Genomic DNA, 26480 nt, shown 5'->3' on the forward strand with positions numbered 1-26480 from the left:
GCATAACTATATATAAGAACGGAATAGTGCTCATACAAGCAGCTGACAGCGAACTAGAAAAATTCGACAACATGTTCTCAACCTTTAAAGGATGTGTAGAAAACTCAAGATCACAACTACAAGAAGACACTATAGACCACTACAGTACTATCACCACAGACAGCGAATCAACTATAAACCATCAGGATCCACTACATCCAACACATCAAGGAGACATAAGCAGAACAGAAGGCACACAATTTGGGAATGATACTGTAAGAACAGAACTGGCCACACGAAATGCAAATATAGTCCAGGAACTTTCTCAGAAGGAAGAGTCGACGACTCTCCACAATGACAGGAAGGATACAGGAAGAATTGAATTAGCTACACGATATGCGATCCTGAAACCTCCTCAGAGGGAAGATTCGATGCCTCTCCACACTAACAGATCATCACTGATGAATATGGCACCCAATGAAAACATGGAAACAACTGATACAGAAAATATCACCCCTTCCATACCCCACTCTACCACAACACAAAGGACATCTAGAAAGACACGAAATATCTATCCCCCAAACATGGTAGTAAGAGCACTAAGCATAGATAGCGCTATAAACAGAAGTGGAGCAGACAACCAAACTAATGGCAAACAGAAAAGGTGTCCGATGAAGAGAACAATACTAAAACATGGGAACGCAAAAGGAGGATCCAGAAATAAGAGGGTGAGTGCCCTTAATACGCCATCCCAGACTCTAAGAGAAATCAAAGAGCTTCAAACACAAGTGGGCAATATTCTAAGCACACTACAAGCAATGAAAAACGTGCTTGAAATCACAGTAAGCACTCACAACAAAGTCCAGCACATACGAGAAGTTCTACTTAATTATCAAAGAAAGGGCAATAAGATGGCAATGCCATTATCAAACAGTCAAAATCGACTTGATAGGGACCGTAATTACTTATCGGAAGAAGAAACACTATCTTTACTACGGGAATATGAGCCTAAAGACCTCGATAGAGGGGAGGAAATTAGAACAGTCAAGATCGATGCTAATAGAACTTTAAGACAAAAGGAAAAGAACCCCAATCTTAACAACCTACAGCAAGTCCAGCTAATCTCTGACTCACAGAACATGAACACAAGTAACGCAGGGAAACCACTGAAATGTCTACTGCTTAACTGTCAGTCCGCAGCAAAACATGCATCAGACATAGCTGACCTCATCCTGAACCAGGAAATTGACGTGACAATCTTGACGGAATCCTCGTCTCCTTGTATGGACCTACTAGTGCCCCCACAGTACAGTATTGTGAGACTTGATAGACATAAAAAAGACATGGGGTGGTGTAGCCTGCATTCACCGATCGGATATAGCGGTCGGCCAAGTTCTATCAGAACCACTCGAATCCTGTGAACACCTAGGTCTCAAGATAAGATCAGCAGATAATCAAAGATGCAACCTGCATGCGCTTTACCACCCACCAGGAAATAATATGACTTTCATAGACCAGCTAATGGAAATCCTCACCACCAACTCCAATACTGAAACTAATAACATTGTTCTAGGGGACTTTAACTTACACTGGAACGACAACGATGACAAACAGGTTAATGCTCTTAAAGACTTTCTAACGGAGCTAAACCTTAACCAAGCATGTACACAGCCAACACACGTAAAAGGAACCACGTTAGACTGGATAATCTCAAAAATCAACAATACCTCAATCCTATCAATTGAGCCGTGCGACTGGTCAGCTCACCATGCCATTACCTTCCTGATAAACACAGTGAAAAAGAACAAGACCTTACAACCTAACAGACACAAGAAGTAGATGCGAGATGCTAAAGATTTGAATATGGAACTACTAGTAGAAAGATGTGAGAAGAAACCTAACAATCTGCAGAAAGTGGAGGATCTTACAGATCACTACACTTCAACGGTAACGAATATAGTCAACACCACCATGCCGCTAAAACTGAAAAGAGTCACAGAGAAGGTTAAAAATCCATGGTTCAATGGAACACTGAATGAAGAAAGGCGGAAACTAAGACTCGCTGAAAGAAAATGGAGACAACACCCATCATCTCCCGAACTGAAATCCCTCAGAAAAATCAGGAACGAATACAACAAAAAGATCCTAAGCTCCAAAAAGGAATTTATTAGATCTGAAATAGATAACGCCAAAAACAGACCTAGGAAACTATTCGAGATATTAAAACAGCAATCCAATAAATTGGCCAAAACTGCCCAAGAAACTCCAAAAACTCAACTAAGTTGTGAAGAGTTCTCAACATTATTCACCGACAAGGCCAACACGATGGAGAGAGAGCTCAGGAAAGACGCTGACAACATTGGCAATACAGACAACCAAACACCCTCAGCAGTCAATAACACCTTGGAAACTACCCATAATAGGTCAAAGAACAAGGCACAATGGGATAACTTCAAACTACTTGACCAGAATACCATCACCAAAACACTATCAGACATCAAACCTAACAACCACTATAATGATCCACTCCCCTCAAAATGCATCAAAGAAATAGGCCATATTGTGATTCCAATATGGACCAAAATAATAAACGTCTCTCTATCCCAAGGGATCCTTCCAGATTGCCTAAAAACAGGTCAAGTCGTCCCCATCATCAAAAAACCTACAGCGGACCCATCAGACCCAAACAACTTTCGCCCAGTGACCAACATTCCTATCCTGGCCAAATTAATCGAGAAATGTGCACAAAACCAACTAAGCCAACACATTGCTAACTACTCGCTACTAGACGACTGCCAATCAGGATTCAGAACAGGACATAGCACAGAAACAGCGATCCTACATATTGTCGATGATGCACTACAGGCCTTGAACCGTAATCAAACATGTCTACTTATCCTCCTTGACCTATCATCAGCATTTGACATGGTAAATCATGAAAAACTACTGAGCAGGCTCCATGACAGGATAAGATTGTCTGGAAATGTGCAAAAATGGTTTGAATCATTCCTTCAGAACAGAACGCAAAGATTCCTTGTCAACCAATCACTCTCACCTTCAAGCCCTAACTCAATTGGAGTCCCTCAAGGTTCTACATTATCTCCTTCACTGTTTAACCTGTACGTCGAACCTTTCACAGAAATCCTCCGAAAATCCAAAATATCCTATCACATGTACGCCGATGACACGCAGATATACATCAAGATCACATCCCTGGAGACCAGCCATCTTCCGGAAGAAGAAAACATATGATAGAGCTTTCTCAGGAGCAGCCCCCAGAATCTGAAACTCACTTCCTCCAAGCATTAGAACAATTCCAGACACTACATCCTTTAAGAGGGCGACTATGATCTTCCTAATGAGTAAGTTCCTTCCATAGGCAAGGCTCGGGACTACACAATATTTGACCATGGATTGCAACTGAAAAATGCACAGGATATAAACACTTAGAAACTAGCCCCTCTAGTACACTTTATATTTAACTGTTTACTAAACGTACGCCATGTTCTGTATATAATTTATGTATCACTTTTAACTGATATTATCTTGTTATTGATGTTTACGTACCTACCTCATACTACTGTGAACGTTTACTATAACAATTCTTGTCAACAACTGCCTCATGTAATGTGAAGCGCTTCGATACCCAAGGGTCATGTTCGCGCTATAGAAAACTCTTAAAATAAAATAAAATACATTAAAAAAAATACCAGCGCTTGAGACAGTCATTCTACCAGCAGGTCCATTTCAATATTTTCCTGGCTACATCAATTTCCGGTCAGCTTGTAAATCCTGTCAGATCTTGTATTCTTGCTGTTGATCACCTGCCTGCACCATCCAGAGCATATCGGACATTGCTCACCAGCGCAAACCGTAGTGTTGTAGTACCACAAGAGCAGATTTATATCTGTTGCACTAATTTTCCCAGCCACTCCTTTTCTCTGGGCCTTTACATTGCTCGGTGTGTTTTGAATATGTCCTTATTCTCAACACGTTTCTGTTTCTTGACCTCTAGTTCCTCTATACAACCCAAAACTGGATCTGCCAGAATGACATGGTGAGATGTGCTGCATTAAACTCTCTTGCTTCATTCATTCTCAAGGCCGCTCTTCCACGAGAGGCAGAGTTTGTCTACTCTATCACCCTCAAAGGTCAAAGCAGCTAATAATTGTCCTATAATTACATCAATTGTCCTGTAATTGCATCAATTTCAGGTTATTGCATTCATGAAACCTACTTCTGATCTTTCTCTCAAAATATTTACTTTCTATCTCCTTTCTCCAAATCAAGCATTGTGCCTTCCATCAGCTACACTTCCCGACACATTCAGATTCTATCTAATAAATATGACTTTTATAATGTTGACTACACTAAGGTTGAGTTGGGTTGTGCCTTTATTTATTACCTATAACAATTCTATAAATGTAGAATTTTGTAAGTTGTTTATGTTGCATGCATTCTTTAATTTGTCTAATTGTACCCTGATAATCTCTCAGCCCATTAACACTTGCTATCCCAGAACCTTTAATCCCTGAACTACTCCTTACTGCTAACCTTCCTTCAACCCTAAAAAGCCCTCACTAATACTGAAGGTTACTCTTTTTTGAACTCCTGCTTTGCCTCAAAAATTGCAAACCTCTGAACATCTTTTCCTTCTACACCCTGCACCTTCTTGACAAGGTAATTACCACTGATCTTGGCCCCAGCATTGACCTTGTTGTCACCATTCACCCTTTATAGATAAGCATTAACACAGATGGTGACTTACCGGTAGGAAGGTAATCCTCAGGTTTCTCTTCAAGACGCTCCATCATCATCTCCTTTTTTTTCTGACAACCTAATGAAAAAAACTGTATTAGTAAAAGAACCTTAGCTTCAAAGGGTCACTGGCTACTAATGAGGATTTTTTTTGTAAATATGGAAATGTCTTCATATTAGTAAAAAAGAAAACTGATAGCCCGGAATCATGGTGAGCCATACGTCATCGTGAGCACTACATTCCAAACGTCCTTGTTTAGCCTCAAAACATGGAGCATCTGCTCACTGGTCAACTTCAGGATCATGATTGAACTTATGTCCTATTAGACACTTGGGGGCTGCGGTTTCTAGAGCGACCGATCAAAGGACATGCTGTCCGAAACCGCAATTACGATGCGACCGCACATGGTGTGTTTGCAGACTCTTTTCTCTATGGGAGCTTGTGCCGAGGTCAAGAACTGGCCACAGCACAAGCTCCCATGGAGAAATGGGAGTCACTGTAAATCCCTGCACAGTGTGGCAGGCTCCTCATGGTGCCTGCCACACTGTATACAAACAATGAGATTCTATCCTGCTTATCTTATTTTTTTATTTACTGTGGGAGAAGCACTATGTTTTTTTAAAATACCCCATGCATACTATGAATCCCATAGTGTTATGCTTCATCATAGGGGTCTTGCCGTCCCTCTACGGGGCGGAGCATGCTACGACCTACAATTACACTGGAGCACTTGTTTTTATGTGAATAGACTATGTGTGTGGTGGATTGTGGGAGTGGTAGGGAACGTGTGGATTACAAAAAAGTAAAAAAATGTACTGGCTAGTGGAAAAAATACATTTGATTCAGTTTCCTAGCTGGATATCTTAAAAATGGGGAAAGAAGTAAGTAGGGGGTAAATCTTACTCCCTACTTGGTTGACATGTTTCGAAAGCAGTCTCCACTGCTTTACTTATCAGGACCTAAATACGATCCATACTGCACTCTGGGATACTGATGTGAATATATAGTATGCCTATTATCTCACATTGACTGACCGCAAAAATAGGCTGGTCAGTTTGGAAAAAGGAGTTGAATGGCCCCTAAAAATTACCAAATCGGTACACTTTATTCTGATTGATGTGCCACATGAGCTAGCGCAGGGGGGGATGGTTCCTTTTATACATAAGTGCTTTTCATTGTGAAAGCCGGTAATCCCTCGCGCGCATAATACCTCCGTGCTGCTCCGTGTGCAAGAATTTACAGGGGGGCACATTAGGTGCTCCCTTGCCTCTGAACAGGAAGCTGCGCAAGAAGGGGGGCCCTACCAGGGTTCCCCAAAGTAGGTATCTGACATCCTTTCCATGTCGGAAAGCCCAACGTAGAAAGCTTGTCGAAAACCAACATCAAAATCCTGATGGCGGAATCACAGTCTGCACAGGATTATGTTTGATTTCTGAATAGCCGACGGGCTCCATGAGCCTGTCAGAAGCCAGCCGGAATAACCGGTCAGTTTGAATTCAGACCGCCTTCATTTTTATAAGGCAGATGTAACTTGAACAAAGGCTGTTGGTCGTAAGGTCGGAGGCTTTCCAACCAACATCCTAATTAGGGCCTTGGTCTTTAGAATTCGGCTCAACCCATGCAAATGAGATGGTCTTCAGGGGAAGAAGAGGGAAAGGATGGTAGGGTGGAGCATTTTCATTTACGCTGTGCTAATATCAAAGCTCTGTAGGGTATAAAGATCACTTTACAGGTGCTTAGAGAAGGGACAAACCAAAAAAAAATGGCAGGAGGCTGCAGTTAATAGTTTTACAAATCCTTTGATATTTGAGTAAAGGATACTACGACAAACACCAACACCTTGTATTACACTTATCACACTGGCACAACAACTATACCTACAATTTATTCCCATTCACCACAATCACATTTACCAATATACAAAAAACCACAACCATTCACTACATTACATCACATATACATATAAATGTATATCTAAACATCTAAATAAATACACAACTATATATTGGCTTGGTTGGTATTTTACCAATTCAAAGCTGTAAAAATGTGCCTGGAATGGTAAATGGCTTTTGTCATTTTACAGCTTGGCATGGACAGCACTGTGTTAGTGCAATGCTTAAAGACATTGCTCTAGGAATGGCAAAAGACTTTGTCCCTTTCTATCTCGGTGTGGATGGCACTGTACTAATCCTATGCTTAAGGACTTTTATTGAAAAGTAGACATTTAAGTTGAGCTGATCTAGAGTGTCACTGGTGTTGAGGGTGCTCAATACAGGAGCTGCTTTCCACCTAACCTTGAGAACTACCCAGAGTGAGTTCTCTGCTTATTTTTTGCATAATGTATACATCACTCTATGCCCGAAAGGGTAATATTTTGACAACTATATATATATATGTATATATATATATATATATATATATATATATATATATATATATATATATATATATATATATATATATATATTCACTGAAAAAACCATAGGTTATAGACCATATATAGTTAGGAATTAGCATTTACAAAACCTTGAAAATTCACTGAAAAAACCATAGGTTATAGACCATATATAGTTAGGAATTAGCATTTAAAAAACCTTATTTTACTCACACAAAACCATTGAAATTCCATATATAGTTAGTTGCACTAACTATATATTGCGCACCCGCAATCCACTGCTGATCATGTCACATATTACATCATTCATGACATGGTCAGTGACATCACTGATGACATCACTGATGACATCTCAAATGACATCACTGATGACATCACTGATGACAACATCCAGTGACTATGTTTCTGTAAAGTTAAAATATGTCTTACATATTGAAGAATGAGTGGATGTATAAGTGTCTGGACGAAGGATTTAGTAGGTGCATGACTGAATGTATGAGTGAGTGATTAAATGTGTCTCACTGAGTGCATGGGTTAGTGACTAAACTGTCTTAATTTGTGCATCATTATGTCTGTTGTTCTGTAAACTGCTGCATGTGTTGATCAGTAGCTATATGAGTAACTATATGGGTTATTGATTGATTGCCCAAGTATTTGCATGGGAGACTGAGTGTGTGTGTGGCTGGATGGGAGGTGTGTGACTCTGTACAGATCAATGTGTACTTGTATCAATGATTGTATAAGAGAGTAAGTATGTGTTAGTATATGGTTGAAAACGTAAGGTGCTCTATGTTTAACTGTATAGAGTAGAAAATGGAAGTGTGATTGATTCTTTACAGGACTGACTAGGTGTGTGAGTAACTCCATGGATGAGTGGCAGAGTGTGAGTGTCTGTATAGGTGTATGAGTGCATATGATTGTGTTGTAAACATGAGTGATTGTATGTATGAATGATTGTATGGGTGAATGAGTGAATGTGTGTGTAGACGTAGGAATCAGTGAGTACGTATGTAGTAACTAGTATTGGTGTGTCAATGGTTTCAAAAATTATACTCTGTTTTTAACACTGGGTGAAACAGAGGTTATATTAAAATGTGAAGAGATGCATTGTATTGTCACATGAATAATATCATCAGTGATGTGGTCATTGATGTCAAATGAGATGTCATCAGTGATGTCATCAGTGATGTCATTTGAGATGTCATCAGTGATGTCATCAGTGATGTCACTGACCATGTCATGAATGATGTAATATGTGACATGATCAGCAGTGGATTGCGGGTGCGCAATATATAGTTAGTGCAACTAACTATATATGGAATTTCAATGGTTTTGTGTGAGTAAAATAAGGTTTTTTAAATGCTAATTCCTAACTATATATGGTCTATAACCTATGGTTTTTTCAGTGAATTTTCAAGGTTTTGTAAATGCTAATTCCTAACTATATATGGTCTATAACCTATGGTTTTTTCAGTGAATTTCAATGGTTTTTTAATAGCAAATATCATAAGCTGTCGAATGTCAAGTACGTGGTAAGTGAAAACATTTTCGTGTTTATGCACACTGATCTGCTTTGAATGGTGCCCCCCCCCCTCATTTCTATTAGGAGTACTCTCTCTTTGCAGATAGTGAAAGGTAGTTAACGCAGGCCTTTGCCCCCGTTGTAATCCGTCGTGCCTGCTTCTCTCTCCATTTGATTGATTGTTATCCAAGTATTTACTGTTTTAGAATTAGTTCTCTTTGGTTCATTCTCTATTTACAAACAAACACAGAGTCGCAATACTCTGTTTAGTCTTTGCAGATAACGAAAAATCGTGTAAAAAAAAGAAAAGGAATCGAGCAAAATCAGTAGGCCACTAATGGGATCTCTTTTTGACCTCGCTAAAATAGAAACATTAGGAACAACCCCTCATGACAAATACAAAACTAGTGAGATGAACTGAACTCCACACAATGATGGCTGCAAAACAGCTCGGCTCCGCCACCCACCCCGCCCAAAATAACGATAAAGAGCGGCTGCCATGATTGGTTGCGGAATGGCCACGACGGAGCTACGAAATGATGCTGCTCTCATGCTAACCCCAGCTTCAGTCTGAAACATCCAGAAACACTGTAGACTACCAATTCGATCAGTTCCGGTAGCGCCCCAATGTAACCCGGTAGAGAAGAACTAGCCCTCCCCTCTTTGACTGATGGTTCTTGTTGCCTGTCCCTTCTGTTGTCATTTAACAGAACTATTTAGCCTGCTGAAAGGGGTTGTGTTCCGACCGCTGGTTGGTGGAGACATTTTGACTATATTCTGGACCTGCGTTGTCGCGTAATGCGTCATATGACGCGCCGCGTTAGCGCATCCGGAAGTCATCCGGGGCGCGCAGCGCGTAACGTAAGCATAACAAGTCATGTGACTTGTTAATAAAACTTTTCATTGGTTCATTTTACTTTTCTTATTGTAATGATGAAAGGCTTGGTCATATGACCTAAAAATTACGCTTTTCATTACTTCCGAACATTATTTTTTCTTAAATATATGTTATAATGTTCCAGACTAATGTACTTTCCCGGAAATTTTACAACTGTCCTGCAAGTAAAATATATTCTTTTTTCGAGAAAAAGAGCGTTTCTTCGTCCCATGATGGAGCCGTTGAGCAAAAGAGGGTCGACCTGCTGTCTTAGTCGCCGATACGCCTGAATATGAGATTCTTATCGATCACTTTATGTTGCAGGAATAGAAAACACAACAGCCCTTGACCATTTATCTTTACTGCGTTCCTTCGTATTATACCTTTTACCCTTCATGTAATTGGTCTGCTTTATTTCACTTGCCTTTTAATGATTCTAAAACAGTGACTATTATTACAAACTTTACCAATGTATATACTACTACCATGTTTTCTTTTAAAAACCTTTATTGTGAAAATTTCATTATACAAATACGAGCCTATAACCACGTGGGCCGGCCACGGAGCAAACTGTAATCGTATGTGATGAGTAGACATTTACACTGTAGAGGAACGTAACGGGCGGGCCATTAGGTTGCAAGAACTAAGGTGTCTAACAGTTACGGAATCGGTGGACGTACATTTTATAATTAAAATACGACAGGGCCAGTTACAATAAAATTATCTAGATATACATTTGCGGGCAAGTACCATGGGTGACGTTAATTCGAACTTTCAACAGTACAGTAATCAATAACACATCAGAACTTAATATCAATAGGGATGTCGAAATATTCAATCAATTCTCGTCCCCGCCCGCCATGTGCTTCAAAACTGCATACGTATCTCGTGATTTCAAGGTTCTGCAACCAGTACACAACAAGGAGTTACGAGTCCCATTTATTCCGGCGCCATTTTGGGCGAGGACGGGCAGGTCCAGGATATAGTCAAAATGTCTCTACCAACCATCGACTATGATGATGTTCATATGCTGTATTTATTAGAGTAACACTCATCTGTCCACATGAAATTAATTTGCCACAATCTCAACATGTCATTTTAATCTTTCCAAAGTTCTTCTAAAAATTTGGGACCGTTTCCCTTGCCTCTGAAGCTCTCAGTGCCACTTCTTTGATGAATGTACTAGCAGGTCAGGGGTTCTCCTCCAAATCTCTCTTTTATGCAGCACTATAATTAATTGGTGCCACCTCTCCATATGACGATGCATGGTATAGTTACCACAACTATATTTTTTTTCGGTTCCTCTGGAGAGTTCATCGTGGCAGATGAAGCGTGTAACGTACCGGGCATTTACCTTTTTTTGCATGTACAGGAAAGGAAAAAAAAATCGAGCGTCCGAGTTCTAAGGTGTCCCAGGGCCATTTTAGTGGACCAGGCCCAAATCCAAAGAACAGGCCGCCATTTTGAGAGTCCTGTTGCAGCCGCCTGTCGCTGTAGCATCAAGAGCAGCCGAAACTCAGCTGAATGGCAACTGAAACGGTAAAGGGGCGCCCCACTACAGCAGACGAGCCAGGCCCAAATCCAAAGAACAGCTATCTCACAGGCTAATGGGGCGACCCACGCCGAGTTTCAGCATTGTAGGATGACCACACAAGTACAGCAACTTGCTAGACATCACCTCGGTGCCATCCGGATCTCGGCGCCCCACTGCAGATGAAGTGCCTCTCAACTATGAAACCACCACGGTGACATCCGGATCTTGGCGCGTTGTGCTGCCTTCGGCCTATTCGCACATCGGTCCGCTACTGACGCCATCTCACAGGCTAATGGGGCGACCCACGCCGAGTTTCAGCATTGTAGGATGACCACACCAGTACAGCAACTTGCTAGACATCACCTCGGTGCCATCCGGATCTCGGCGCCCCACTGCAGATGAAGTGCCTCTCAACTATGAAACCACCACGGTGACATCCGGATCTTGGCGCGTTGTGCTGCCTTCGGCCTATTCGCACATCGGTCCGCTACTGACGCCATCTCACAGGCTAATGGGGCGACCCACGCCGAGTTTCAGCATTGTAGGATGACCACACCAACTTGCTAGACATCACCTCAGTGCCATCCGAATCTTGGCATCTCAACGCCTAGTGGTATCTTCCATACAAAAAATATTGTTACGCTGCCTTTGGCCCCATTCGCACATCAGTCCGCAACTTAGACATCACCTCGGTGCCATCCGGATCTTGGCATCTCAGCGCCTTGTGGTGTCAGTCAGAAAATATTGTTGTGCTGCCTTCGGCCTATTCGCACATCGGTCCGCTACTGACGCCATCTCACAGGCCAACGGGGCGCCCCACGCCGACTTTCAGCATTGTAGGATGGCCACACCAGTGCGGCAACTTGCTACACACCACCTCGGTGCCATCCGGATCTTGGCATCTCAGCGCCTTGTGGTCTCTTCTACACCGGAAATATAGTAGAAAATATTGTTGCGCTGCCTTTGGCCCCATTCACACATCAGTCCGCTACTGACACCATCTCACAGGCCAACGGGGCGCCCCACGCCGACTTTCAACATTGTAGGATGGCCACAGAAGTGCGACAACTTACTAGACACCACCTCGGTGCCATCCGGATCTTGGCGCGTTGTGCTGCCTTCGGCCTATTCGCACATCGGTCCGCTACTGACGCAAACTCACAGGCCAACGGGGCGCCCCACGCCGACTTTCAGCATTGTAGGATGGCCACACCAGTGCGGCAACTTCCTACACACCACCTCGGTGCTATCCGGATCTTGGCGCGTAGTGAAGCTGCAGCAGCTGCAAATAAGCTTCAGACAGTGTTACAACCGCTGCTCAGAACTCTCAACTATGACACCACCTCGATGCCATCCGGATCTTGGCGCGTTGTGTTGCCTTCGGCCTATTCGCACATCGGTCCGCTACTGACGCCGCCTCACGTGCCAACGTATTTTCTCCGCATTTTATACCCTATGCCGCATAACAGGTCATGTGACTTGTTTATAAAACTTTTCATTGGTTCATTTTACTTTTGGTTTCCTAATGATGGAAGGCTTGATCATATGACCTAAAAACAACACTTTTCATTGGATGAAAACTTTTTTTTTCCCCCAAACGATGAAAGCCCCACCTTGTTTCTGGATGTTTCAGACTGAAGCTGGCGTCACCATGAGAGCACCACCATCTCGTAGCTCCGTCGTGGTCATTCCGCGAGCAATCATGGCAGCCGCTCCCCACCAGAAGCCTGCAGGAGTCGGGGCCCCCAAAACTTTTGATGAATTCTCAAGGCGGAGGGGACGCTTTCGAGAATGGGGTCCAAGACCTAGCAGACAAGCGTCCGATTTCCAAGGTGTCCCAGGGCCATTTCAGTGGACCAGGCCCAAAAAGGAAACAGCCTGCCGCCATTTTGAGAGTCCTGTGACAGCCGCCTATCGCTGCACCGCAAGAGTGGGCGCAACTCAGCTGAATGGCGGATTTTGACACAGTGGACCAAAAGCGGACGGAATGGCAACTGAAACGGTAAAGGGGCGCCCCACTACAACAGACGAGACTCCACCTGGAGAGGCCCGTTCACGCCGCCTCCCCCGGGGCGCTCCACGCCGTTATTCGGAGCAGCATTGTAGGATACCAAAACCAGTGCGGCAACTTACTGGACATCACCTTGGTGCCATCGTTCTGCTGCCTTGGAACTATTCGCACAACAGTTTGCTACTGATGACCCACCCCCCGCGACGCCCCACGCCGTTATTTGCTGGGTGGCAACTTACTAGACATCACTTTTGTGTCATCTAGATTTCGGCGCGTTCTGCTGCCTTGGAACTATTCGCACAACAGTTTGCTACTGATCACCCACCCCCCGCGACGCCCCACGCCGGAAATCTGGACGTTGTGCTGCGTTGGGACTATTCGCACAGCCGACCGCTACTTCGTTGTTTTTCTCTAAAAATGTTTATATGTTATTACTATTTTTGTTTTCTTGTATATATTTATAAATTATTAAAGTTTTATAATCTTACTACTTTGTCGGAGTGCTATATATTTTTAATGTGACACATAATTGTAAAAACTTTGATGTACAAAGAGTCATCCCTGGAATCTTCCGCTTCACGCTCGGTCCCCTCCCCAATCACAATACAGGATGGTTTTCAGATAATAGCAACGCTTCTGCTGTGACGGATCTCATCGAGTGTGGGCCTTGATCTACTATAACTCCTTTGAAGACGGGTGATTCTTTACAGCTGTGGCTATAAACTACATCTGCAGGGCTAGCTGATAGCCTAGGACCGGCCTGGACAATCGGACACAGAGGAAAAGGAGTGTCAGAGGGTGCGGTAGTGAATAGGGCGAAAGGGAGGTGTCGGGCGGGCACAGGGTGTGATTCTCAGGGAAGAACAGCGCAGATGGGGGGAGGTTTATTACCCATGCATAAAACAGAGAGCGGGGGTGACCACTGCCTGGGGGAGATGCTTGCGAGGGTGGGGAGCCATGCTAAGGATCGACAGCGTGCACAGAGTGGATCTGGTCAAGGCATCTAAAATGGCTGCCGTGCACGACAAAAGTGTGGCATTTGAAAAAAGACAAGATGGCGCACACAATGTTTTTCAACAATTCCTGATTTCCTTCGAATCGAACGTTAACAGACGTTGGGGCATATTACCAAAGTTAAGCGATATTTATCCCTAACGATGCATTGCAAAGATTTTTTTACCGTCAGAAATTATCGCAGATAAACCTTGCTATTATCAAGGTTTATCGCAAATACGATAAAAAACGAGCGCAATGCATTAATATCGCTGAAAACTCCGCGATATTCATGCATTACCGAGCTAATGCTCTTAGCCATGTTATCCACCTCCCATTGGATAACATGGCTAAGAACTGCTCAGGGCAGCTGTTACTTTTTGGAGATATTCGCGCTTATCTCGAATATTTCCAAAAGTTGATAATAGGAGATAGCGATGTTAGCGACTGTTTCCAGTCGCTAACATCTTGGCATGCCCACTTTGCATGTCATTAGTGATAAATATCACTCACATGCAAAGTGGGGCCCAAGATGGTCGCTATCTCCTACTAGCCGTCGCTAACTGGTGCTAGCAACAGCTACGTAATACAGATATAATTTTATCTCCGCGAAGCGGAGCGCTGTTACAGATATATATCTTGTTTTTGAACGTTAATTTCTCAAAATGCACTGAAGCACATATATTGAGACCTAGCAAAGGCACATCGGGCTACCAGTCCCTAATATTTTACCAAGTTTCGTGCAAATCCATTCAGCCGTTCGATTATTATTATTATTTATTTTTTTTGCCCCGCGGGGCCCTTTTAAAACCTCCACATCAAACCTAGGGGATCAGCGAGGATCTACTATGCCCCCTTATGGTCATTTGCCCCTTCGCTTTGGCCTCCTCTTGTCTCTCGATCCTACCGAGAGACAAGATGGCGGCCGCTACGGACTGTTTGGAATGTTTACAGACACCGGAGAGCCAATCAGCTTCGCTTCGCAAAGCTCCGTAACGCGAAAAGTACGCGAAGCGGTCCGCTGTTACAGATATATATCTTTTTTTGAACGTTAATTTCTCAAAATCCACTGAAGCACATATATTGAGACCTAGCAAAGGCACATCGGGCTACCAGTCCCTACAATTTTGCCAAGTTTCGTGCAAATCCATTCAGCCGTAAGATTATTATTATATTTTTTTTTTTTGCCCCGCGGGGCCCTTTTAAAACCTCCACATCAAACCTAGGGGGTCAGCGAGGATCTACTATTCCCCCTTATGGTCATTTGCCCCTTCGCTTTGGCCTCCTCTTGTCTCTCGATCCTACCGAGAGACAAGATGGCGGCCACTACGGACTGTTTGCGGCCACTACGGACTGTTTGGAATGTTGACAGACGCCGGAGAACCAATCAGCTTCGCTTCACAAAGCTCCGTTGCGCGAAAAGTACGCGTCCTAGGCCGCTGCCCGGTCCGCGCTTACAGATATATATCTTTTTTTAAACGTTAATTTCTCAAAATCCACTGGAGCACATATATTGAGACCTACAAAAGGCACATCGGGCTACCAGTCCCTACAATTTTGCCAAGTTTCGTGCAAATCCATTCAGCCGTTCGGGCTAAAAGTGAGGCCAACCGCCCTATGAAAATTAACATGGGAAAAACGCGTTTTGGGACCCCCCTTTTTTCTCGGCCCCCCCTTGACGAACCCCCCCCAAATTTTCAAAGGCTGCTCAGAAACAAAATGTGCCATTTTCCTGAAAATTTCAGCCAATTCCGTCCACAAACGGCAAAGTTATTAGACATAGAATTTTCAAAAATCCCATAGAGAAAAAATCCTAACTATATATACCTACTGGCGACCGCCAGTAGGTAATATATATATATATATAACCTACTGGCGGTCGCCAGTAGGTAGTTATAGTTAGGACCTAGTTTCCATAGGAAATCCGCAACATTCTATTGGGAATAACTTTGGCGCTGGTTGATGAATCTCCGCGAATTTCTCAAAGAAGATGGCCCGCTTCGCTCCGCTCCTTCCCTGAAAGTCTCGGGAAGATTTGTCAAGCGGGGGCCGAGAAAAAAGGGGGGTCCCAAAACGTGTTTTCCCCATGTTAATTTCCATAGGACGATTAGACACGGCTACAGCCCGAACCGCTGAACGGAATTACACCAAATTTGGGAAAATGGTAGGATCTGGTACGCAGATCACGCTTTTGTTTAGATGGTGTAAATCCCTCCAGTAGTTGCTGAGAAAATTAAAGTTGAAATCAATTATATATCTATAAGCGCGCACCGTGCGCGCACCGTGTGCGCACCTTGCCGTGCACGAGCTTCATGCTGATTGGCTGCCACTGTCTGTCAACACTCCAAAACAGAAATTGATGGCAGCCATCTTGTGCCTCAGTAGACTGAGGCACAAGAAAACAGAAAAAAAAAGTGTAGAACTCAAAAAGGGGGCAGGGTAGAAGCACCCTGACCCCCCTAGACCTGCTCATGGGGTCCCACAAGGACCCCCAAGGCCAAAAATGTTATTTTTTTAAAAACCTGGTATGTTTATTTAAAAATTACCCCCCAGGGAGACCGAATTGTGGGGGCATAGTGATAAAGAGGTGTGGGGGTGCCCAATCCCCTCCACACTTCCCCGGGGACTGCCGCGCTCCAGGGCAAAGCAACGCAGCCCCCTGGCGCATACTGGAGGCTCCTGGTGGGCTAGTTGCCTCCCAGGGACCCCAGTATGCAGGGGAGAGGTGTAAAAAAGGGTGTGGCCTCATTACACCTCTCTGCAATGCAGCACCCTGGGGAATACTGGAGGTTCCTGGTGGGCTAGTTGGCCCCCAGGGACCCCAGTATGCAAGGGGAATTAGTTCCCCTTCTGCAAACGCGTCAGGGGGCTGCGTAGCAGAGAGGTGTACAAACATTTATCAATTTCTATTAAAAATATGTAAAGTAATTTAAAAAATAATATATCTAAAAATAAAAAATGTATAATAATATAGTAAATCAGTTTAAAAAAGATAACAATTATTACATTAAAAAATTTTCATTTACAAAACCATTGAAATTCACTGAAAAAAACATAGGTTAAAGCCACGTTATAGTTAGGAATTAGCATTTAAAAAACCTTTGAATTCACTGAAAAAACCATAGGTTTTACACACGTTATAGTTAGGAATTAGCATTTTAAAAACCTTTGAAATTCATTGAAAAAAACATTGGTTTCACACCAGTTATAGTTAGCTGGTAATTTTACTCATACAAAACCTTTGAAATTCCCCTGTTATAGTTAGGTCAGCTAACTATAACTCTCGCGCCCGGAATGCACTGCTGATGATGTCACATATTACATCACTCATGACATGGTCAGTGACATCACTCATGACATCACTCATGACATCTCAAATGACATCTCTGATGACATCACTGATGACATCATCCTTGTGGCATACCTCCTCTCCTTTGATACACACGATCAAAAATAGAAAGTAACATTTTCAAAAAATTGAAAAACCAATTCCAGTTAGAACAACCTATTCAGTATTTCAAAAATCTACATACATATCCAGTCATTCACTAACAGTTCTATATAGGCACTCATACATGTACTCACTCATCATATGTACTATCAATCAATCAATCAATCAAGGACATTTATAGAGCGCACTACTTACCCGGAGGGTCTCAAGGCGCTAGGGGGGGGGGGGGGTGTTGCTACTGCTCGAACAGCCAGGTCTTGAGCTTCTTCCTGAAGGAGAGGTGGTCTTGGGTCAGGCGCAGGTCGGTCGGGAGGGAGTTCCAGGTCTTGGCGGCCAGGTGGGAGAAGGACCTTCCTCCTGTTGTCGTTCTTCGGATGCGGGGGACGGCGGCGAGGGCGTGACTGGCTGATCGGAGGTGGCGTTTGGGAGCGTAGAAGTTGATGAGGTTGTTGAGGTAGCTCGGGCCTAGATCGTGTAGGGCTTTGTGTGCGTGGGTGAGGAGACGGAAGGTGATTCTCTTGTTGACGGGGAGCCAGTGCAGGTCTCTCAGATGTCCGGAGATGTGGCTGCGTCGGGGGATGTCGAGGATGAGTCTGGCTGAGGCGTTCTGGATCCGCTGGAGTCTCTTCTGGAGCTTGGAGGTGGTTCCGGCGTAGAGGGCGTTGCCGTAGTCCAGTCGGCTGGTGACGAGGGCCTGGGTGACCGTCTTCCTGGTCTCGGTGGGGATCCACCGGAAGATCTTCCGTAGCATGCGCAGGATGTTGAAGCATGACGAGGAGACGGCGTTGACTTGTCTGGTCATGGAGAGGAGGAGTCCAGGATGAAGCCCATGTTGCGTACTTGGTCTGTCGGTTTGGGTGCGGTGCCCAGGGCGGGGGGCCACCAGGAGTCGTCCCAGGCGGAGGGCGAGGAGCCCAGGATGAGGACTTCCGTCTTGTCTGAGTTCAGTTTCAGGCGGCTGGTCGTCATCCACTCGGCTACATCTTTCATCCCTTCGTGAAGGTTGGCTCTGGAAGCGGCGGGGTCGTTGGTCAGGGAGAGGATCAGCTGGGTGTCATCGGCGTAGGAGATGATGTTCAGGTTGTGTTGACGTGCGATGGGCGCGAGGGGGCTCATGTAGACGTTGAAGAGGGTGGGGCTCAGCGAGGATCCTTGAGGGACGCCGCAGATGACTTCGGTGGCCTCTGACTTGTACGGTGGTAGACGGACTCTCTGTGTTCTTCCGTCGAGGAAGGAGACGATCCATTCCAGTGCCTTCTCCTGAATTCCGACGTTGCTGAGGCGCTGCACTAGGGTGCGGTGGCAGACAGTGTTGAATGCCGCGGAGAGGTCTAGGAGGATGAGGGCCGCTGTTTCTCCGTTGTCCATCAGGGCTCGGATGTCATCGGTGACAGCGATGAGGGCGGTCTCGGTGCTGTGGTTGGCTCGGAAGCCAGACTGTGAGGGGTCGAGGGATCCATTCGTCTCGAGGAAGGCGGCCAGCTGTTTGTTGACGGTCTTCTCGATGACTTTGGCTGGAAACGGGAGGAGCGAGATGGGGCGGTAGTTCTTGAGTTCGGTGGGGTCCGCTGTTGGTTTCTTTAGTAGAGCGCTGAGTTCGGCGTGCTTCCAGCTCTCCGGGAAGGTGGCGGTGTCGAAGGAGGTGTTAATGATGTCCCGCAGGTGGGGTGCGATGACAGCGTCGGCCTTGTTGAAGACATGGTGAGGGCAGGGGTCGGTCGGAGATCCGGAGTGGATGGAGTTCATCATGCGGACGGTGTCATCGGTGCTGATCGGAGTCCAGGCGCGGAGGGTGGTGGTGGGCGGCGTTGCAGCGGTCGTTGTGTGCGATGGTTGAATGCTGAAGCTGTTGTGTATGTCCGCGATCTTGTTGTGGAAGTAGGAGGCGAGGGAATTGCAGAGGTCTTGCGATGGGGTGATGTCGTTGTTTCCGGCGTTGGAGTTGGAGAGCTCTTTCACGATGTTGAAGAGTTCCTTGCAGTTGTGTGAGTTGTTGTCCAGTCGGTCCTTGAATGCAGTTTTCTTGGTGGCGCGGATCAGTTGGTGGTGCTTCCGGGTGGCAAGCTTGAGGGTGGTCATGTTGTCCGGTGTTTGTTCCCTTCTCCAGACTTTCTCGAGGGCTCGGCAGTTCTTCTTGGAGCTCTTGAGTTCGTCGGTGAACCATGGGGCTTTCTTGCTGCCGGGTCTGCTGGGCGGGGTCCTCAGAGGGGCGAGTTCGTCCGCGCAGTTGCTGATCCACTTCGTGAGGTTGTCGGCGGCCTGGCTGGGGTTCGCTGAGCTGGCGGGAGGGTGCTGACTCAGGGAAGCGGCGAGCTGGTCGGCTGTGATCTTGTTCCAGCTTCTTCGGGCAACCTGTTGCTGGTGGTGGTGGGTCGTCGTTCTTCTGAAGGTGAAGTGGACGCAGCTGTGGTCCGTCCAGTGGAGTCCTGTGGCGTGGCTGAAGGCGATGTCTATGCTGGATGAGAAGACGGCGTCGAGTGTGTGTCCGGCGAGGTGGGTGGGGGTGGTCACCAGCTGCTTGAGTCCCAGGTTTGCGAGGTTTTCCAGCAGGGTGGTGGTGTTGCGGTCGTCGTTGTTCTCCAGGTGGAAGTTGAGGTCCCCTAGGAGGATGTAGTCGGCTGAGGGGAGGGCGAGCGGGCTGATGAAGTCGGCGATGTCCTCGCTGAATTGTGTGCGTGGTCCCGGGGGTCTGTAGATGAGGGTGCCTCTGAGGGTGGTCTTGGGGTTGACGTGGATCTGGAAGTGCAGGTGTTCGGCGGGTGCGATGGTGTCGTCGGTGTTGGTCGTGATGCGGATGGTGTTCCTGTGAATGATGGCGATGCCTCCTCCTGTCTGGTTGACGCGGTCTCTCCGGATGATCTTGTAGCCGTCCGGGATGGCGATGGCGATGTCGGGCGCTGAGGAGGCGTTCATCCAGGTTTCCGTGAGGAAGGTGATATCTGGGGTTGTGGTGTCGAGCAGGTTCCAGAGCTCGATGGCGTGTCTGTGGACGGAGCGGGTGTTGAGCAGGATGCACTTCAGGTGGTTGCTGCTGGTGTTCTGCTTGGTGGACGCTGGTGCAGTGCAGGTCCGGGTACAGGAGAACTTGCAGGACTGGCAGATGAAGTGTCCGTGGGTGCGTCTCGGGGTGGCTCGGTAGCATCCAGGGGTTCGGCCGGCGTTGAGTGCGTTGAGGGTGGCGGCGTCGTACGTCCGGCGGGTGGGCTGGGGTCTGCGGGGGCCAGGGGTCCTGGCACTGGGCGCGGTCCAGGCGCGGACGGGCGTAGACGGGCTTACCTTTGGTGCACCTTCGGCGCTCAATCGGTGCTCCCGCTGCACGCGGTCGCTCTGGGGACGTCATAAGAAGAGAGCCGGTCGGGAGGGTCTGCGGGGAGGTGGGAGCGCGAGCCAATCGGCTGTCGTGGGGGCGGGGCCACGGGCTGGGGCGGCGGGAAAAGCTGGAGCCGGCTTGGCGGCCCTCGGGAGGCTGGGGCGGCGGGAAAAGCTGGTGTGGGTTCGGCGGCCCTCGGGAGGCTGGGGCTGCGGCAGCAGGCACAGGAGCGTGGGGGTGACCAGGCCCCCTACACCTATACATCTTATTACACACCGTCACTCATCTATATAGTTACTCACACATGCAAATAAACTATCAAACATCCATTTACTTGCATATACAGCTATACACCCACCACTACACTAATTTCTACAGAATCGTAGGATTTCCGAGCACTTGTGTGCTGAAGGACTTGCACGCTGCAACGCTTCTCTGCAGCTAGCGCCACGCGCTTTTTAAATTGCCCGTTTTTCTATTTGTGTTGTATTTACTTTTTCTTAAACCCTGATTTTACTAGGGTATTTCCGCCCCTCACCTGCACCATAATAGCAATTACACCGCTGTTTAGCGAGTCCGGGTCTGTGGGCTTTCCATTTCTTTTACTAGCGCCGCCATCTTGGGTGTGCTTGCGCCGTTCTGGAGGCGCCTGTCGAGCGCTCTAGTGGTGCGGCTATCTCACGCCCGCCCTACTTAAGTCCAGTCCTCTAGGGGGTCAGCTAGGATAGGATTTCCGAGCACTTGTGTGCTGAAGGACTTGCACGCTGCAACGTTTCTCTGCAGCTTGCGGCACGCGCTTTTTAAATTGCCCATTTTTGTATTTGTGTTGTATTTACTTTATCTCAAACCCTGATTTTACTAGGGTATTTCCGCCCCTCACCTGCACCATAATAGCAATTACCACACTGTTTAGCGGGTCCGGGTCTGTGGGCTTTCCATTTCTTTTACTAGCGCCGCCATCTTGGGTGTGCTTGCGCCGTTCTGGAGGCGCCTATCGAGCGCTCTAGTGGTGCGGCTATCTCACGCCCGCCCTACTTAAGTCCAGTCCTCTAGGGGGTCAGCTAGGATAGGATTTCCGAGCACTTGTGTGCTGAAGGACTTGCACGCTGCAACGCTTCTCTGCAGCTAGCGCCACGCACTTTTTAAATTGCCCGTTTTTGTATTTGTGTTGTATTTACTTTTTCTTAAACCCTGATTTTACTAGGGTATTTCCGCCCCTCACCTGCACCATAATAGCAATTACACCGCTGTTTAACGGGTCCGGGTCTGTGGGCTTTCCATTTCTTTTACTAGCGCCGCCATCTTGGGTGTGCTTGCGCCGTTCTGGAGGCGCCTGTCGAGCGCTCTAGTGGTTCGGCTATCTCACGCCCGCCCTACGTAAGTCCAGTCCTCTAGGGGGTCAGCTAGGATAGGATTTCTGAGCACTTGTGTGCTGAAGGACTTGCACGCTGCAACGTTTCTCTGCAGCTAGCGCCACACGCTTTTTAAATTGCCCGTTTTTGTATTTGTGTTGTATTTACTTTTTCTTAAACCCTGATTTTACTAGGGTATTTCCGCCCCTCACCTGCACCATATTAGCAATTACACCGCTGTTTAGCGGGTCCGGGTCTGTGGGCTTTCCATTTCTTTTACTAGCGCCGCCATCTTGGGTGTGCTTGCGCCGTTCTGGAGGCGCCTGTCGAGCGCTCTAGTGGTGCGGCTATCTCACGCACGCCCTACTTAAACCTGCCCTCTAGCGCGCAGCGGTGACACGCAGCGGTCGCACCCTCACTGCGCCAGAGTCGCGCTAGAGTCCTGCTCGTCTGCGCTCGTCCCCGCTCTGGAGTCGCCAGGGCAGGGCTCTATAGCTTGGCTTCGAGCATTCTACCCCTCCTTTTTTCAGGTAAGAATGTATTCTAGCGCCGAGTTACTTCACTTTCGTTACAGCACTTTGCCCTGCTCTCATGCTTCCCTACACCCTCTCTGTGGCCCTTTTCAATGCCCTGGCTGCGCTTTCCATCTTATTTCCCCGGCCCCTATTCTCACCCACAAGACAGTCTCCTTCGAACCTCCTAACACCACGGCGCCCCCTCAGATGATATCTCAGGGATCCCTTGACCTTAAGATATGCCATCTCAATGTAAGATCTCTAGTCAAGCACCATTTGGACATTTACAATTATCTTACGGAGGAGACTCCTGACATTCTTTTTATGTCAGAAACATGGCTTCATGAGGAGGCTTTGGTTGCAGTCAATCTGGCACTTCCCTCCGAGTATTCGTTTTTTTCCCTCAACCGTAACTCGAGAGGTGGGGGCATTGCGGCTGCTGTTAAGACCTGCTACCCATGTATTTGGAAGGCAATAGACATGGCTGGTAGCGAATGTGCCCATTTTTCTATCGCCATCAGCCATCATTTTACTTTTTCCGGCTTACTTATTTACCGTACTCCGGGCCCGGATGCTACCTTCAGGTCAGCCCTCCCTGATGTAGTCGGCGCACTGGCCTTAAAAGCCGCCAATTTTAGTGTGGTGGGTGATTTAAATATCCACTTTGATTCTCCCTGTTCCTCTGCGGTTAGTGCTATTCTTGCCGATTTGGAGGCTCTCCAGTTATCTCAATTAGTTAATCACCACACCCATGTGGGTGGTCATACTTTGGACACATTCTTCACCAATCTAACCTCCGCCAAAGTACTGCCTCCTAGGCCTATGGCCTGGACTGACCACCACTTAATTGAGGTACATCTTGCGATTAACACTTCCCCCCTAAGAATCCCATCTCCTACCACTTTTAGACGTCCCTGGAAAAAGTTGAAACTGGCTGATTTTCATCAGCTTCTTGGTTTTCACCCTCTGGGCCCCTTTACAGATGTGGAATCTGGTTATGCTCTCCTTTGTAATTGGCTTACTAAAGCCTTAGATAAACTGATTCCTATTTCGGAGAGTAAACATCGCCGTACCGAATCTAGCCCTTAGTATGATGATTCGCTCCGACTTCTAAAAAAATCTTGCAAACAAGCTGAAAGAGTTTGGCGCAAGTCTTATCAGCTTGAGAATAAAATTCTGTATCTTACTAGGATTAAGCAATATCATAAAGCGATCTGTAAGGCCCGTGCTGCCTACTTTTCCCTTGAATTTAGTACCAGCACCAATCCTACCAAACTTATATTCAAGGTGCTTAAGGATCTTCCAGCTAGTAGAGCCCGAGCTGCCAAGATCTGCTCACTCTCACATTGTGAGGATCTGGCAGCTTTTTTTGTTAAAAAGGTGAAGGACATTTATTGCTCCTTTTCTAACACCACTATGTCAACTAAGAATCAAGAATTGGTCCCCAAAACTACTATGCTCCTGACACATTTTCCAGAACTTTCGATGGAGGATTTTAACAAATCTGCAGTGAAAGTTAAAACTGGCTCTCCTATCGATCCTCTACGACCTACTCAATTTAGAGAGTCCGCTCCTTTTTGTCTTCCTCCGTTACGAGACCTTGTTAATCTATCATTATCTTCAGGTACGGTCCCGGCTATCTGGAAACAGGCTCAGGTTATTTCCATCTTAAAAAAAACGGCTCTGGATCCGCTGAAACTGGAGAACTACCGTCCCATTTCCCTCCTCCCCTGGGCTGCTAAACTGACCGAGGCCCATGTCAATACCATCTTATCTAACCATCTTCACTCGGCGAATATATTAGATCCTTCGCAGAATGGGTTTCGGCCCGGTCACAGTACCGAGACTGCGCTGCTCTCTATGGTTGAACATCTCCGGTCTTTGGTAGATTCTGGTCACACTGCGGCACTGGTGCTCCTTGATCTCAGTGCCGCGTTCAACACGGTCTCCTACGCTGTTTTATTACAGCGGTTGGTTGAGACAGGTGTCGATAATGTGGCACTTGAATGGTTTCGATCTTTTCTATCTGGTCATACCTTCAAGGTTATCACCCCACCATTTGAATCTAGACCCTATCCCATTGACCAGGGAGTACCGCAAGGCTCGGCCCTCAGCCCCACTTTATTCAACCTTTATGTGCAGCCGCTGGCTGCTGTCGCTAAGCGTTGGAACCTTACCATGGTATCCTACGCTGACGACACGCAGCTGGCGGTTGCAATAAGTGGGGCCTCTGACCTGGAGCTTGCTAAGTTCCGTGAGGGATTCCTCTCAGTGGCCCTCTGGATGACGGACAACTACCTTCAATTGAACGCCAAAAAAACCGAGGTGCTCATTGTCGGTAAGCAGAGTCATCTCTGGGGTGATAAATGGTGGCCATCTGAGCTCGGCCCGACCCCTATTGCCGTCACCGAGGTTAAAAACCTAGGGGTCTGGCTTGATCCTCAACTTAATTTTGCTATCCATACAAAAAAAGTAGCCGCCACCTGTTTTGGCACTGTCCGTAAACTCAGATCTACCTTTCGATTCTTTGATGCTCCTACTAGACAGCTTATTGTACAAGCTACGATTTTGTCCAGATTGGACTATGCAAGCTCTCTTCTGCTTTGACCTAATCAGGCTGAACTCTTAAGACTCCAACACGTGCAGAACGCTGCCGCCAGGGCTCTGGTTGGCCTACCCAGATTCTGCTCAGCCAAAAAAACTATTCAGAAGCACCATTGGCTGCCGGTGGCTCAGCGAAATAAGTTCAAGTCCCTCTGCCTTTCGTTTAAAATCCTTAAACACTCGTCTCCTCAGATCCTGGAGCACCTTATTTTTCCTTATGTTCCCACTCGTTCTCTGAGGTCCTCTAGCCTTCATTTGGCTATAGTTGCACGCTTTAAGAGGTCCAGAACCGGCAGCCGCTCCTTTCGTGTGCTTGCTGCCAGGCTGTAGAACTCCCTCCCAGTGTATATCCGTGCCATTGATAGTCTCTTGGCTTTCAGGAGAGCTATAAAAACTTTCCTTTTTCCACTGGATTTCTAAGGTTGTTGTGTTGCTTTCTTGGTATTGCTTTTGTCTGGTTTTCTGTTCTACCAGCGCCAGGACGCCCCTTTGCTGGGGCATCTGTGCGCTCTATAAATACGGATAACATAACATAACTTACTCTCTAAAACAATCACTTATAGAAACACATACTATACAGGAACTCTTACAATCTCTCGCTCTCACATATACTCATTTATATACATCAATACTCACCTATACTAGTTTAAAACATATGTAGTTACTCATAAAGATACTTTTGAGACAGTCATTCACTCACTAATACACTCACTAACACAGAGATGGGCCGGAAGTTCTTGAGGGCTCTTGGGTCTGCCTTAGGTTTTTTGAGTAGGGCGTTGATCTTGGCGTGTTTCCAGATCTCTGGGAAGGTTGCAGTCTCGAGGAAGAGATTGATGACGTTGCGCAGGTGGGGCGTGATGGAGCTCACCTATGTGATCTTACTGCCTGTTGATACTGAGGCAGCTCTCTTGCAAGAAAAGATCCCATTGTTGCACTCATAGAAGAAGTACAGCTTGTCCAACGGGATCTGCATCTCACAAAAAATATATTTTGTTTCTGTTTTCAAATTGCCGCTGTTCTCCCATCCATGCTATTCACCTTTGTTTCAATTTAATTCCAAAGACATGTGGATAGACTTCAAAAACCAAACCCATTCCTAACTCTTAGAACGAACAACACCTCTGACACTGAGCAGCCAAGCGCTCCAAGCAAGGGTGCGGTGTGCAGCTACTTCA

General features: G+C 46.4%; 1 long non-coding RNA gene across 1 annotated transcript in view; it reads right to left on the minus strand.

The window, feature by feature from the left end:
* Window positions 1-4746: 4746 nt before the first annotated feature.
* Window positions 4747-26480, minus strand: part of LOC144767788 (uncharacterized) — a 38161-nt gene continuing 16427 nt past the window's right edge. Inside the window, exon 3 of the long non-coding RNA XR_013598343.1 lies at window positions 4747-4816. This is a non-coding gene — a long non-coding RNA (uncharacterized LOC144767788). The remainder of the gene's footprint in view (window positions 4817-26480) is intronic.

Source organism: Lissotriton helveticus, chromosome 7 (genome assembly GCF_964261635.1).
Source record: "Lissotriton helveticus chromosome 7, aLisHel1.1, whole genome shotgun sequence".
Taxonomy (NCBI): Eukaryota; Metazoa; Chordata; class Amphibia; order Caudata; family Salamandridae; genus Lissotriton; species Lissotriton helveticus.